Source organism: Parasteatoda tepidariorum, chromosome 3, assembly GCF_043381705.1.
Source record: "Parasteatoda tepidariorum isolate YZ-2023 chromosome 3, CAS_Ptep_4.0, whole genome shotgun sequence".
In the NCBI taxonomy this organism is placed as follows: domain Eukaryota; kingdom Metazoa; phylum Arthropoda; class Arachnida; order Araneae; family Theridiidae; genus Parasteatoda; species Parasteatoda tepidariorum.
In genome coordinates, this window is record NC_092206.1 from 68,329,082 (window position 1) to 68,344,020 (window position 14,939).

Sequence of the window (14,939 nt, forward strand, 5' to 3'; positions counted from 1 at the left end):
AATATTGACAAGGAATGTAATAAATTGCCATTTGTCAATTGGGCTGAAATTTGACAAATAAACGGAACAAAAGAAAAGGGAATAATATGTGAATATTATTATGTTATTTAATGGGCAAAATTCATGTAATATTTTTTTAAATAATATTCAGTATATGTTGAAATATTAATAAGAAATTTTTAGCGTGGAAAATAAGTTAGAAATCAGCATTCAGGAATGACTTATAATTCTACAATACTGCAAAAGCGGTCTGAACGGTGTTAAGCTTAAAAATTTTTAATGCTACAATTAGTCTTTAATAAAAATTATAAGGCACAGTTAGTAGTTACAATGCACAGTTAGTAGTTACTCGTTTCTTAAAAGGTCTGGTTTCTTAGGACAAGCGCCTTATTTGGGCGTCAGCGTTGGCGTCAACGTCCCGCTGACGCCAACGAAATACTGGTTTGTTAGCTTAAGGCCTGGTTTCTTAGAACTAGCGCCTTATCTGGGCGTCAGTGAAAAATTGACGTAGAGCTGACGCCAAAAAATACTTTTTTGTAAGCTCAGCGTGAGCAGTCGGTCCAACGCAGACATTATCTCTCATTGCGCATGCGTTAATAACGTAAACAAATATTTATTTCGAATTTGTATTGATTTTTTTATTGTCGACCAGAGTTTTAGAGAACAAATAATGACTTTGTTCAAGAAAAAACACATTGTAGCTGAGCTAAATGAAGAGTGCTATGTTTAATGAAGAAGCTATGTTTAATGTCAAAATCAAAATCTTGACTGATTTCAATGTGCTGTTGGATGTTGTCCGCCATTGCTTCTGTGGTTAACGTCACGTTGTAATCCAACTGCAGTTGAGGTGGACTGCAATTGTAGTTCAAGATGAGCGTTCGATGACGTATACTATCAAACTCACAAATGGACCAATCAGAGGTTAGCGCTGATTTCCAGCTGACGGCGCCCTGTCCTAAGAAACCAGGCCTCCAAATTCTAATTTCTTTGCTGGTTTGATTGATTTGTAGGCTGTCCCTACCTTGACAAAAAACATCCCTGAATATCTTGCTTGAACCACTCAGGACGACTTTAGAAACAAGATAATATTATAATAGTTCTAGTTGATTAGCGCGAAAGTGACATTAGACGGATTATGGCTTAGAGTCCTTTTGACAATGCACTGTTAAGAAAATTCTATGTGTTTCTGCAGAAAAAGTGGCTAACACCGTCGCAGTTGTAAATTTACAAAAATGCAAGTACAAAATTGTTCTTTTTGAATATGAAACCCTCATAATTTCTAAACAATTAGTCTGATTGTCTCGAAATTGGTCTCTTTATTTTAGCAGGAAAATCAGAAACAATACATTACTTGCCTATAATAAACAATTTTTACCCCAAATGAATTCTATTTACCCTCTAAAAAAGTGAAGCATACTGCAGAGAGTTAGGAGAAGTTGTTTACAGTGACAGAAGCCATTGCTTATAATGACATTACAAAGTGCTCTGTGAAAAAAAAAACATGAGTTCTTATTTTTTCGAAAAACACAATTTTTTTTGTTACAATTATTGGACTACTTTTACTTGTAATACATACACTCTATAACAAAAAAATCGACACACCAAGAAGCAATCATCCGATTGCTTTGAAATTTCGTATGCATGAATGTTTTGAACAGATATGGCTGGAATGATGCCGACTGGGGACGTATAGTTTTTAGCGACGAATCCCGCTTCCAACTGTGTTCTGACGATCATCAAAGACGTGTTTGGAGACACATAGGGCAGAGGGGGATCCTGCCATCACTATTGCACGCCACACCGGCCCTCAACAAGGCATTATGGTCTGGGATGCCATTTCCTTTGACAGTCGGACCCCTTTGGTCGTCATTAGAGGTACACTTACCGCACAGCGGTACGTCGACGACATCCTAAGACCTGTTTTCCTACCGTTCCTTTTGCAGCGCACTGGGCTGGTTTTTCAGCAGGACAATGCCAGACCACATACGGCACGTGTTGCTATGAACTGTCTGCAAGCTCGTTAAACTCTTCCTTGGTCTGCCATATCACCAGATCTCTCTCCCAGCGAGCATGTCTGGGATATGATTGGAAGGCGATTGCATCTGGCACGGAATGTTGATGACCTCGTTCGACAATTGGATCGAATTTGGCAGGAAATACCGAAAGAGACCATCCGGGAGCTTTATCGGTCTATGCCACGCCGTGTGGCAACTTGTATCCAGGCTAGAGGCGGGTCAACACCTTATTGAACTTGTTACTGCAACTCTGCAATAAATTATTCAATTGTTCTGAAATTTTAATCATTTACTATTCTGTACATTGTCTTCATATCCACCAATTTTCTCTTCAATCGGACAACTCCTTCTTGGTGCGTTGATTTTTTTGTTATAGAGTGTATTTGGACTACATCTAGTTGTAATACTAGGACTACATGTAAGAATTTTGGAAACGAAAAGAAAATATGTGAAATATTTCTGTGAAAAAATATTATAAATATTTGTAAGACGAATGTTGAGCAATTTATTCTGTTAAGAATAGTTTCACCAAATAAAAGATACCAATTTTTCGGCAACCAATATAATGAGCCAAAATATGGTGGAAAGCATTAATTACTTACTTAATTGCAATTTGAATTGGAGGGTAATCATGATGAAAGCAGCGTTAACAGTGTTTTGGGAAAATGTATGTGCACTATTTTTAATGTAAATGGATAACTAATACTTAAATCTGCGGAAATTTTTTAAAAAAAAATATGTTTTTAGTGTAAGAATTTACCGACTTGTATTAAACGTAAATCTACTAAAATTTTTAGAAATTTTTTTAATCTTATTTTTAGCTTCATTCCCTCTGCCTCTTTTACCTTAGAAACTTATTTGGTATTTCTGTAATTTGGAATTACAGTATTTTAAATTAAATAAAACTTGCAATTAAGCTCTAAAAATGGTTTCTTTATATTTTATTTTGATGTCATTGCAACTATTTAATGTTAATCAGTAGAAGAAAAACTAATTCAGTACTAATAACCGCATAGCATGGTATCACTGCATATGACTTTTTTGTCTAAGAAAATTAATGGAAACTTAGAAAAATTAATTTAAATCGGAAAAAAATTAAAAAGCGTTTTGTAATGAAATTCTTTAAAATATTCTCTTTTATATGATAGAAAACAATTAACATTTTTAAAACAAATTGTAATGAAGCTAATTGTTTTTATTTATTTATTAGTTTAATGAAAGTTATTGTTATTTATTCGCTTATTTTTATTTATCTATTGTTTATATTTGTCTCGAGAAAATTATTTCAGAGTTTGTGTTTGTTTAGTATTCTGGCTAAAATATCTCGCCATCACGACCCACACATCCCATTACTGTACTGTAATTATAGTCAATTGGGAACCTAGAGTAACCCAGGTTTTGAAATTTTTTTTTTAAAAAAAAGAGGAATGTTATTCCAAAAAACTAAAACATATCGCTAAAATGTAAAAGTTAAATTCATGTATCATTTAATCCGCTTTTTTAAAAAAAGCTTAATCATCAATATCATTTTGTCATCGTAATCAATTTCCAGCGGATCAAATTCTATAAATAGGTTATTAATGGGTTGCTGCATTGTTTTGCATTTATGTGAGTGGCGTTGTTTTTTTTACCATGCTGACATTACATTTAAATTTCTAAGGCTAAGAAAAGTATCCCTTGTCAACTAATTTGATCAATTGACTGATTTTAAGCCATAATGGTTCAGGGGATAGAACACTCTCCACTCAATGAAGTGAACCTGGTTCCGCACCCGGCTCGCACCGAACACATTGCTGACGTAAAATATTCTCAGTGGTAGACGGATCATTCGTTCCTTGCCGTCAGCTTAACCGAGGTGGTTTTTGTAGTTTTCTTCTCCGTGTAACGCAAATGCGAGTTAGTTACATTAAAAAATCTCCCAGTAAGGAAAATTTCTACCAATACTTGATCTAACTGTTCCCTTTTCTTTTGAATAGGGTTCAAAATTACAAGGCTACAGAGTTGAACACTGATATCGTAAACCCGAAAATTGGATCTGCTTTTTAATGTCTGTTATTAGAATCCAACGATTTTTGCCAAGGTAACTTGATTATTGACAAGCACCAATGTGAACACGGAAATCGGTGTTGCTTTAAATACGTGTTCTACAGCGTTATTTCTCGTTAAATTTTGACATGGTGAGTTTATCAAGAATTTCTTCAAGGAGACGAAGAAGTCTTGAAAGTGGTCGTGTAATAGGGCTGCGAGAAGGTTGATTTTCTTTCCGTTACATGGCAAAAAGACTGGGGAGAAATGCGTCCACTGTGCATGATTTTATTTTATTTTATAACCATCGTTGACCAGCTAGACCAAATTTTGGGTGTACGACAACTAAAACTCAACTCTGTAGCCTTGTAATTTTGAACCCAATCTAGAAGACAAGGAAAATCTTGCCTCAAGTATTGGGAGAAACTTTGCCTTCATGGACAACGTTTCGATGGTACTAACCCGTATTTGCGTTGCATGGAGGGGAAAACCACGAAAACCTCCCACAGTTAGCCTGACGTGCTAACCCATGATCCGGATATTTTACATCAGTACAGTGCTCCGTCCATAACTTTAGCGTCATCCACAACCAGCATTAACTATTAACGTTTTAACTAACAGTGCAATAGGCATGGAACTCCATCCCTCAAGATGACATACGGCATATGTATAGCACATGCCCGTTTGCATGCTTGCATTCAAAATTCTGGTGGTCGTAACGGCTGGTTGGTTCAATGTACCTGTATTTCCCATTTGAAATGGTTCTTCTCTTAATCACATTAACCTGTTATTTTGAAACTTTAATCAGTTAAATCTGCCACATAGTCAAATGCATTGCTGAAATTCCATTACTCAACAATAGTTTTTTCTAGGTGTTGGGTAACGCCATATTTACTAACTCCATATTTAGTCAACAGAGTTAAGCATGAAAATGTTTGTTTCTTTATTGTAATGCTGCACAATTCGCTGTTTGTTTCCAACCTTTCTATATGTATTTTTATACTTTTTTTTTACTAAGTCTATATTAAGAGAACGCCGTACCACGAAAAAAAACTTTCATCGAAAATTCTCTTCCATTTTCATTACTGATTCAAAGTTAAAGCAAAGAAAACCTGGAACAAACTATAAAGTTTCAATTCCTGAAGAAAAATTTCAAAATATCAAAATGCAAACAAATTATTGGAATAGAAATACTCCATTGTGTAGTCCTGAATTGATTTCTCATAATTTATTTTAATATTGAAATAAAATTTTTTTTCTGTATTTGAAACTTTATGGTTTACTATTCTTTTTTTCTTTACGTTAAATTTTAAATTAGTTATGAAGGTGGAAGAGGATTTGTGACGAAAACATTCTCTATTGGTATGGCGTCTTCTTAAGACGAATGAAAGAAGTTTTCTTCATATTCAGATGCTTCACTACCTCTTTGATAAGAAATTATTTTTATTTGATAATTGCGAAATGTCTATGTTTGATAACGAAATACAAAACTATGCAGTAGAAACAAAGCTTTTCCATTTCCAGTATATATCCATTTTCATTTTTAATTGCCTGTTACTTAAAACTTATTAATTTTAATTAAAATATTGCTATAATTAAGACTATAATATAATGCATGCACATTAAATAGTAAGAATTTATTTTTAAGCATATTATCAGACAATGAATTAAAAAAACTTTTTGGGAAGCATGATTTTAAATTTTTCAACAATAATAACTAAGCTTTGGATGATTCTTTTGCTTCTTCTTCAATGTGCTGTTTCACAATTTTTTCACATGCAGTGAAGTGAAGAGTTTTGAAGCAATTGACTCTAAAAACAAGAATAATTTATATTAAAGTATTTAATGGAAAATGTAACAGTTCAGAGAGTTTAGAAATATTATCTTCATTAAGAAGTAGCTTAATAAACACAATACCTTAAAAAAGTTTGTCTTATTTTTGAAGAGGGCAGATTAAAAATATTTTCTGTTCAAACATGTGTTTAAGCCGGAAATGTAATACTTTTAAAATTTATCATTTCGTATTTTTTTCCTGCTAAGTTCTTCAATTGATTATAACAATATCATTCGAAATATTTTGCTTGCATAATTTTCGGCAGTGGCGCATATTCCAAAGGTCGTGAGTCCGAATCCCACCGGCTGAAGGCCGCAAAGTGTTACTGGTGCACAGTAAATCTGTAGGGATCACAAAGTAATCCAAGTTACCATAACAAATCAGAACCTCTGAGGGTATTAGATCGGAGATCGTTCTCTGGTTCTGGTCAAAACTATGGTCTGCGAATGAATGAATAGCGAGTAAATGAATGTACTCTGTAAAACGGGTTGTGACATAAGTGTGTTCTAAAGTCGAATTTTTGGCCATACATCGAGCCAATGGTATAAAAAGAAGTGCATTCTTCTGTTTTGGTCGGATGCTATTGGCAAGAGGCGTTAGATAACATCAACAATACATTTCTGAGGATCAATATTCAAGACAAGAAATAGAATTTGTTATATAAAGTCAATATTTACTAACAACGCATTATTGCATTTAAAATTTAACAATAAAGACAAACATTTTTAATTTATTTTTTATCTTTATACACTTTGAAAAGTGGTAAAGTTTTCTAAAATAAGCACTTTCGTGTGGGATATTGTTACTAGATCCTGTTTTTTTGCAGCATCATTGCAAAATGTTTTTTTTTTTTTTTGCTGCTCAAAATAATGATTACCATTAACAATTCAAATTATAGAGCTGTAGGTATAGAGGTTTATTAATAAATGTTGATTCAACATAGTGTGCGAACATAGTGTTGAGGATATCGTAATTACCTGGACGGAATTCTTGCGGAGTGATTATATAGTCGCTATAGTCGAAGCATTCTGAAAATTGCTCTTTTCTTTGTTGCTGAAAGTAGCATATATTACTGTTGATCAGTTACAAAATTCCAAAATAAAATTTAAAATTAGTGCAAAAAATATTTTTGGTTCTTATTTTGTTTCAAATCTTTCTTTAAACACAGGCCAACTAACTAAAAACTAATTTTTGACTTTTTTTCACTAAAGTTTGAATTAAAAGTTCTTGTATGTAGAAAATAATAAGTAAAGATTCCAAACAAAAAGTTGATTTTTTCGATTTTTTGACAACAACTGGTCACAATTTAAAGTAAGTTGCATAAAATTTGTAATTTTACTGAACTGGAAAAAAAATTGTTGAGTGCAACTCAACACCTGAAATGCTGAGTTTGCCCTTACTATAAATGAAGTTGAAAAATACATAGTTTTGTCCAAAATACTTTAAATTTAAGAGTTATAAAGTTTATAAAATTACATCCTGGAAGAAAAATTAAACTCTGAAAGTCAATTAAGTTTTAAATTTTAATATTAGGAGCTCGGAACCTTATTTTAGTACTTCAAGTTATTTAATTATGTATTGTACATATTTATAAGAAAACGGATCCTTTAATTAAAATAAACTTTTGGGATGCAAAAACTACTATATTCTAAATTTGACAAATTTCTTTGTATTCTGTTCCGAACGTCAAGTGTATGTATATATAAAAACAAATAAGAGATAAAAGCACAAAGAAATCAAGGTAAGAAAAAAAAAGGATTTTAAATATAAGAAAAAAAAATTCAAGATAAAACACAAACATATTGCGAGAAGGGAGAAGGATGATATGAAAAATAACTTTTAAAAATAATTTAGGATATTTTCGTGACTAAGTTGCCAGATTACGAATTATGAAATTAAAGCGCAAATAGAAGGTAGTGGGATATATCTCTAAGGTTGTCTGTTTGTTTTGTTTTAAGTTCTTTAAATTTATTTCCTTTTTTCAGTTTTTCTCTTTTCAAACTTAAGACTTAAGGTTATTCAATAAGTGCATTTATAAAATAATTCAAACTCGAACCTGTGACATTTTACTTTCTTTAAGACCAAGTTTTCTCTCGTCGAATATACATACTTTTACTTGAATCTTCAATGTTTCAATATATAATCTTCATCTGACTTACTCTTGTTTCTATTTTTAGGGAAGACAAGGATGTAGAGTTGTTTATGGTATTTCGCAACAAGCCTGCAGAAACTGCTGCTGTACTGACTGTGTGGCAATTTCTCCCACAAGCTTCCATGTTGTCAATATTTATTATTCATATTTTTAATTGGTGCTTTTCAATGAATTCTGCTATTTCTTGCTGTTTATCTAATTTTTGGGTGTGGTATTTTAAATTAAATTACAATTTCCTTAAATATTTCTTTCAGTTTTAACATTAGCGACTTAGTGCTGGTTTTACGCTGTTTAAAATTGTTGGATATTTCCCCAACGACTTCCGAATTTAAATACCATTAAAAAAAATTTTCTAATACAGTGTTTTCTGAACTTTCTTGCCTTTATCAGAGAGATATCAGTGAGATCTGTCATCCAAAATACAATTGAATTGGTACCATGCAGTGATCTAACTTGGCGCTGCCTTCGCTGTTTAACAGCTTTGGCATTGTTAGACATTTTCCTCACTAATTTGAAAACTATTAAATTTTTTTTAATCAGTGAGATCCTTCTTACATTTATTAAAAAGGTTAAAAAGTCCCTCACAACAATAGTGGCATAAGTAAATTTGTCTATGTGCTTAAACCACCACTAGATGTAGAAATTATAAGGACGACATTTGCAAATATATGACTTGATGATTAGTCAAAAAATAGTTGAGACATTTTTACGCCTGTCGAAAAAAATTAATTTCTTTTAAGCAACGTTCCATAATTTTGTTATATTGCTGCGATATATTAATACTCAAAAATATTAATACGTGATATTCGTAATATGTATCTTTGAATTTCAAAGTTTCAATTTCAATTCTATGCTCACCTGCAAGTTCCGGGTACATTTGTATTCGGTATTAAACTGGCACAATGATTGCACACTTTTTCATTTTCTTGAAATAGTATTTCATCGTGTTCAGGTCCACATTCAGGGTCGTCAGGGTTAAGGGATAGTGCCACAACTAGAATCACCATATTTATTAAAGTAATATACAATTTGCTCATATTTAGATCTAAAAAGAGAGATAAATGTAAAATTTAAGAAATCGATGCATATGTAGTAGAAAAATTATTTACTGGCTTCTGTAAGAAAGAGTAAATGACTTGAATGAGCAAAACAAAAGAGTAAGAGACTTCTGTAAAGTAGCAATTCTTAGTATTGAATAAAATATTGTGAATTAGGAAAAATAAATGCTATTGATAATACTGATCAAATAATATTATTTGGGAAGCTTTCAACTTCAGAAATAGTAATCGAAGCACCCAGAATAGTTTGTATAACTGAATAAAACTAATAACTGAATAAGAACAGAATTAAAAATTAGTATAGGAGATTTATTAGTTTGTTAGTTGTTTCAAAAAATTGTAATTACCCCATATATTCTCATTTCAAAGAGAACATATTTGCCACTGATTCAAATTTGTTTACTTTAAGTTGAATTAAAACCTTTCTGCAGCATGAGCAAAGGAAAAAAATATAAATAAATTATTGCTGTTGTTTCTGATACCATTTGCCAATATCAGTAAGCCTACTGGGTCAAACCAAGCAAATTCAAGACAGAGTGTGCGTTCCGTGTTTCTGGGTTGCCTCATCTATGTTTCAGCAACACACGTCACAGCCCGTATATGGAGCGAACCCATTCATAAATCCATTAATTTATCCTCAAATCGCAATTTTGAATTGAGCAAGGGAATGATTAATCTCCAATTTAGTACCATCTGGGTATTGTATTATCATGGGAATATGGAATACCAGTCACCATTTCCTACACTGGGAGACTTCGGCCGGCGGGGATCGAACACATGACATGGGACCAACGCCCTACCAACCAGGCTATTCCGCTCATAAATAAATAAATAAAATAAACTTACAAATTATGACACATTTTAAATGTGTTAAGAAATATCCTGTAGTTTGTACTAAAATGTATCTAAAATTACTAAATTAATTGTATTAAAATTAATGTTAAAACTCTACTAATAATCACACTTCTTAAAACTACGAAGATATTTGGGGTTTTGGATGCTAGTAAGATATTAAATACCAACCAAGTGAGTAAAAAAGTCAACAACCTAAATAAATGTTAATTCAATCATCATATTTTCACGTAATAGAACTCAATATTTCTTGGTCTCAAAGCTAAATAAACTAATTAGTTAATCTGGACTATATTTTACGCTACGAATTCAGACCCAAAAATGCAGTTTCTGTAAATAAATATGCCTTTTTTCGACGGATTTAATCCTTTGCCCTTCGAATATAGATTGCCGTAATCTACATCGAAGAACCATTACATTATGACCACCCTGCTAATAACATGTAGGACCACCCTTAGCCCTCAAAACTGCTAGCACCCGCCGTGGCATTGATTCCACAAAATGATGATAGGTAGTCAGAGGAATCTGGTACCAAGCGCTCACCAACTGGTCCTGCAATTCCTTCACATTGCGACGGGGTAGCGTGGCAACACGAATTTGGCTTTCCAAGTAGGACCACAAATGCTCCATTGGATTAAGGTCAAGTGAATTTGGGGCCAAGACATGACTTGAAAGTCACTGGAATGTTCCTCGAACCAATCCATGACGATTCGACCTTTATAACATGGTGCATTATCCTGTTGGTAAACACCAGCCCCCGCAGGAAAAACTGTTGGGTTAACCTGGTCTGCAACTATATTCAACTAGCTTACAGACGTCAGGGATTGTTCTATGAGGATTATGGGTCCTAACTGCCCCATGAAAACATTGTTCCTGGGCGAGAAACCATGAAAACCTGGACGAGCCCATTGTTATAGATGGAAGGTGGTCATAATGTAATGGCTCTTCGGTGTATAATCCTGAAAACACACTACCTTACAATAATGGAAGAGACATTTTCAATTTTAATAATATTTTTAAACTTCTCATGAAATTCTTATAACTATTTTGTAATTTTAGAAGTGTTTAGGTAAGGCGATTTTTCGTAGTTAGCAATAAAGTTTGAAGCTTTCAGGGGTTTGACAGGCTGACAATAAATGACGAATAAAAAATATTTTTTGAACACTCTATGCTAGAAAATGTAGCAATAAGCTGGTAGCTTGTATTGATCACTTTGGTTACTATTCGCAATAGCTGCTTAAAATTTCGTCAATCTAGATTAAATATTTACGGAGATATGAATACTTTTATAAAAAAAAATTTTTTTAAATTATATTTTTACTCTAACTCTAAAAATGTTTCGTAAATTTAAGCAAAGATTTTGGAGCAACTTAAAATTAATTACAAAATTATTGTTTCAAAATTTGAAAATATTTAAAAATGCTCAATACGTGAGAATTTAAAGTAGTTCTTTTGTACTGCGTATGCGCGGGAAAATAGTTGTAGTAAATCGTGTTTGGCAACTAATGAAAAAAGAACTTGATTTAAATACCCTAGGAGTGGAAAACGTTTAAAGCAATTTCTTAAGTAGTACTTTTACTTTTTTTAAATTAAAGCTCAAAATAATTAAGGGCTTTCAGTAAATTGCATTACGTAGCATTGCAAGTTACACTACCCAATGATAACCAGACAGCAAAGATAAAATTAAATATGTGAAAAATCTCTTATCGTTTTGAACTTACAAAGTACATAATCGTTTAAAGTACAAAAACTACTTAGAAAATTGATTGAAACTTTTTAAGTTTTTGAAATATTTAAATTAAATTTTTTCAGAAGTTGCCAAATAAAATTCACTATGAAATTATGAAAAAATATTTTTAAATTTATTTCGCTCATGTTCAGTACATAAGAATTATTTTAAATACTCATGTCTGGTTCATTTTGTAAAAAAAAATTATAATGAATTTTTTGTAATTAATTTTGTAATCAATTATTTTGTAGTTAATTTTAAAATCCTCCAAAATTTTGTTTAATTTTACTAAATATTTTTAAGCAATAAAAAAAAACATAGGACAATAATACATTATAGAAAAAAAAACATATGACAAACAAATTAGTTTTTTTAAAAATAAAAATATTCATATCTCCATAAATATTTAAGCTAGATTTACGAAAGTTTATGCAGTTATTGCAAATAACAGCCTACGTAATCTATGCGAGTTAAAAGCTTATTGCTTTATTATCTGGCATTTGTTGTTTAAACATATTTGTTTTTTTCCTAATTTATTGCCGTTCGCTAAAACCCCACAAAAGCTCAAACTTTCTTAAAAAGTATGAAAAACTACGTGAACTAAACACTTCAAAAATTACAAAAAAGCCCCGTAAGTATTTCTTGAGAAATTGAAAAAAAAAATCAAAAACTGAAAGTGTTTCTTCCATTATTGTAGGGTAGCGTCCGATAATTAAGGCAAGAGAGCAGTCCAAAGATTGGATCCCTTAATTTTCAATTTTTGAGCATATCACAATAACTTGGAAATTTTTAAGCGATTTAAAATTTTTTAAATAAATTCGTTTATTCCTCGATAATTTCATGTAAAAAAATGCAAGTGATTTCATATTTATCAAAACCATTCAAAGCAATTCTAAATTGTGAGATTCAAATCTGTTATATAATTTAAAAATATGTAAATCTGAATGATAAAATGCAATATTTGACCAATATCAGTCGAATATTTATGTTAAAAGATTAAGAAGTTTATATTTTCAGATTTATATATCTGAACTATTTGAAAAAATTTACTTAACTATAATTCTTCGAAGTTATTGGTCTTAAAGGTATACGAAATCTTTTAAAGTGAATCAAAAAAGTTTTGAGCTTAATTATAAAATTTGTTTGTCCAAAGATAATTTCATGTCAATATTTTTTTAACAATTATTATCTACTCTTTTATTTAATAATTGTCAAAGGAATTTGAATTGTAAAGTCTAGAAATTTTTACACCATTTTATAATATGTAATTTTAAATTACAAAATACTATATTTGAATGAAATGGGTCTAAAAATTCTCAAGATATTTAAATTTATACGATTTTTGAAATCGGGCAATTCAGAAGCTACATCCGATATTTTGAGATTCGTAAATACTTTGAGAAAATGATGAATTTATTAAAAAAAATGACTTCTTTGCCTCTGATTTTGTAGCTTAAGATATCGCGCAAATTATTTGCATATTTCGGGTCAGGTTCTCGAACCATAAAGACTGAGTCCTTACATGAAACTCGCATCATTTGATCAAAAATTATTGTTGACGTTCTCATTTTTTTGCACTCAGGAAAAAAAACAAGTTTACAAATTGAATAGATATTGAGTTTAATATTTCGCCAAGAATTCGATACATATTGAAGTTAAAAACACGCTAATCACAATTTTAGTTAAAAAAAAGTTTCTGGAAAAAGCATCCGAAAGCTTGTAAAAAAGTCGACAGAAAAAAGTTTCAGATAAGCAAAATTTCAAATTAATATTTATTTTCAAATAATATTATGAACTTTCAGTAATTTCACTTTTAAATATTATTTTTTTCTGCTAAAATTTCATAATTCATTGATTGAGGAAATGCTGAAATGCCAAAATCTGCTAAAATACTAAAATATGGGAAATGCTAAAATCTGCCAATTGCTAACTGGACTGAATAAAGGGAATGAGAAAAAAACATACTAAATAAGATTTTCTTTCACAAAATTGGAAAAAAAAAATTATGAAAAATCTCAAATTAAAAATAACTGTAACACGCTGCAAAATTAAAAAGAAAAGATTTATGCAGTTGTCTACTGATATCTAAAATTTTATACGTTTTCATCTGGGGGAAATTTTAAATGAATTTTTAGGTCTATTACTTTGAAAAAATAATTACTATTGCTTAAAGACTTTACAAAAAAATTTCAGTTTAAATCATTATAAGATACCATATTTTCTAAAATAATAGCAATGTACTACCCTACTTTGAAAAAGAAGAAAGATTTCTGATTAAATATACTCGATAAAAAAATTTCTTCGAATGAAAAATATGCAGATTTTTAAAATATTCTTAATGTACAAGAAAATTTCTTAATATTCATTATAAAATTTAGCAATGACTACTTACTTTTCTCTTTAACAAAACAGCTTCTGGAATGCTATGATGAATGATTTTGTACCATATTACGCATAAATTCCTTTTCTCATAAATTTAACACATGTGAAAAATTGCTTCTCACATAACACCTGTTTCATGAAATTGAACGTTATAATTTGGAAAAGCAATTTATTCTAACAAGACATATCATTTCTGTTATTATTTGATAAATATATATATACGCAACCATATATTACAACGTATTTAATTTTCGTAATTTAGTATAAGATTAGAATAATGATATTTTAAAATATTTTTGTATAAGAATATGTTTTTTGTAAAGCCCCACTTAGTAGAATTCAGATACTGTGTAATATAACGATTACAACTCAGTTGAATGAATTTTGTTTACTCTATACAGGGTGCTCCTAAAATATATGTCAAAAATGTAAAGGTAGGTAGAGGGGACCTAAATAAGCATATTTCGTATAGGATTGTGTGTGCGGAATCGAATTTTCTTTTGTTTTTACTTGTCTTTTCAGTTTCCTTTGATTCGTACTGCTTTACAAGCTAGTGATTAAATGTGCCATTACCGCACACACATTCCTATCCTAAATATGCTTATTTATGTCCCTTCTACCTACCTTTACATATTTGACAGATATTTCTGGACCACCCTGTATAAAGTGCTATATGCTGCAATTGCTTTTGGAATTAGTATTTATTGCATGGGTTATTTCACATCAAAATTGGAAAAAAATAAGATTTGTTAATCCCTTATAGTATATAATTGTATGCAAAATTTTATTAATTATTATTATTGGTAAATATCCCAATTACCTGTATCTGGGTAAATCATAAATGTTGCAAAAAAGTATTTAACAGAGTCAGATATATATATATAAGATGGAA

The 14,939-nt window shown here is 30.9% G+C and overlaps 1 non-coding gene across 2 annotated transcripts; it reads right to left on the minus strand.

Annotated features, from left to right (window-relative positions):
- Positions 1-5,662: 5,662 nt before the first annotated feature.
- LOC107444040 (uncharacterized) lies at positions 5,663-14,212 on the minus strand. 2 transcript variants are annotated; one of them, XR_011636427.1, is made up of 3 exons: positions 14,058-14,212; positions 8,885-9,071; positions 5,663-5,851 (listed from the first exon to the last, which is right to left on the minus strand). It is a non-coding gene; the product is annotated as an uncharacterized protein (transcript). The 2 variants fall into 2 exon arrangements; XR_011636428.1 differs by lacking the exon at positions 14,058-14,212 and adding an exon at positions 13,915-14,020.
- Positions 14,213-14,939: the final 727 nt, after the last annotated feature.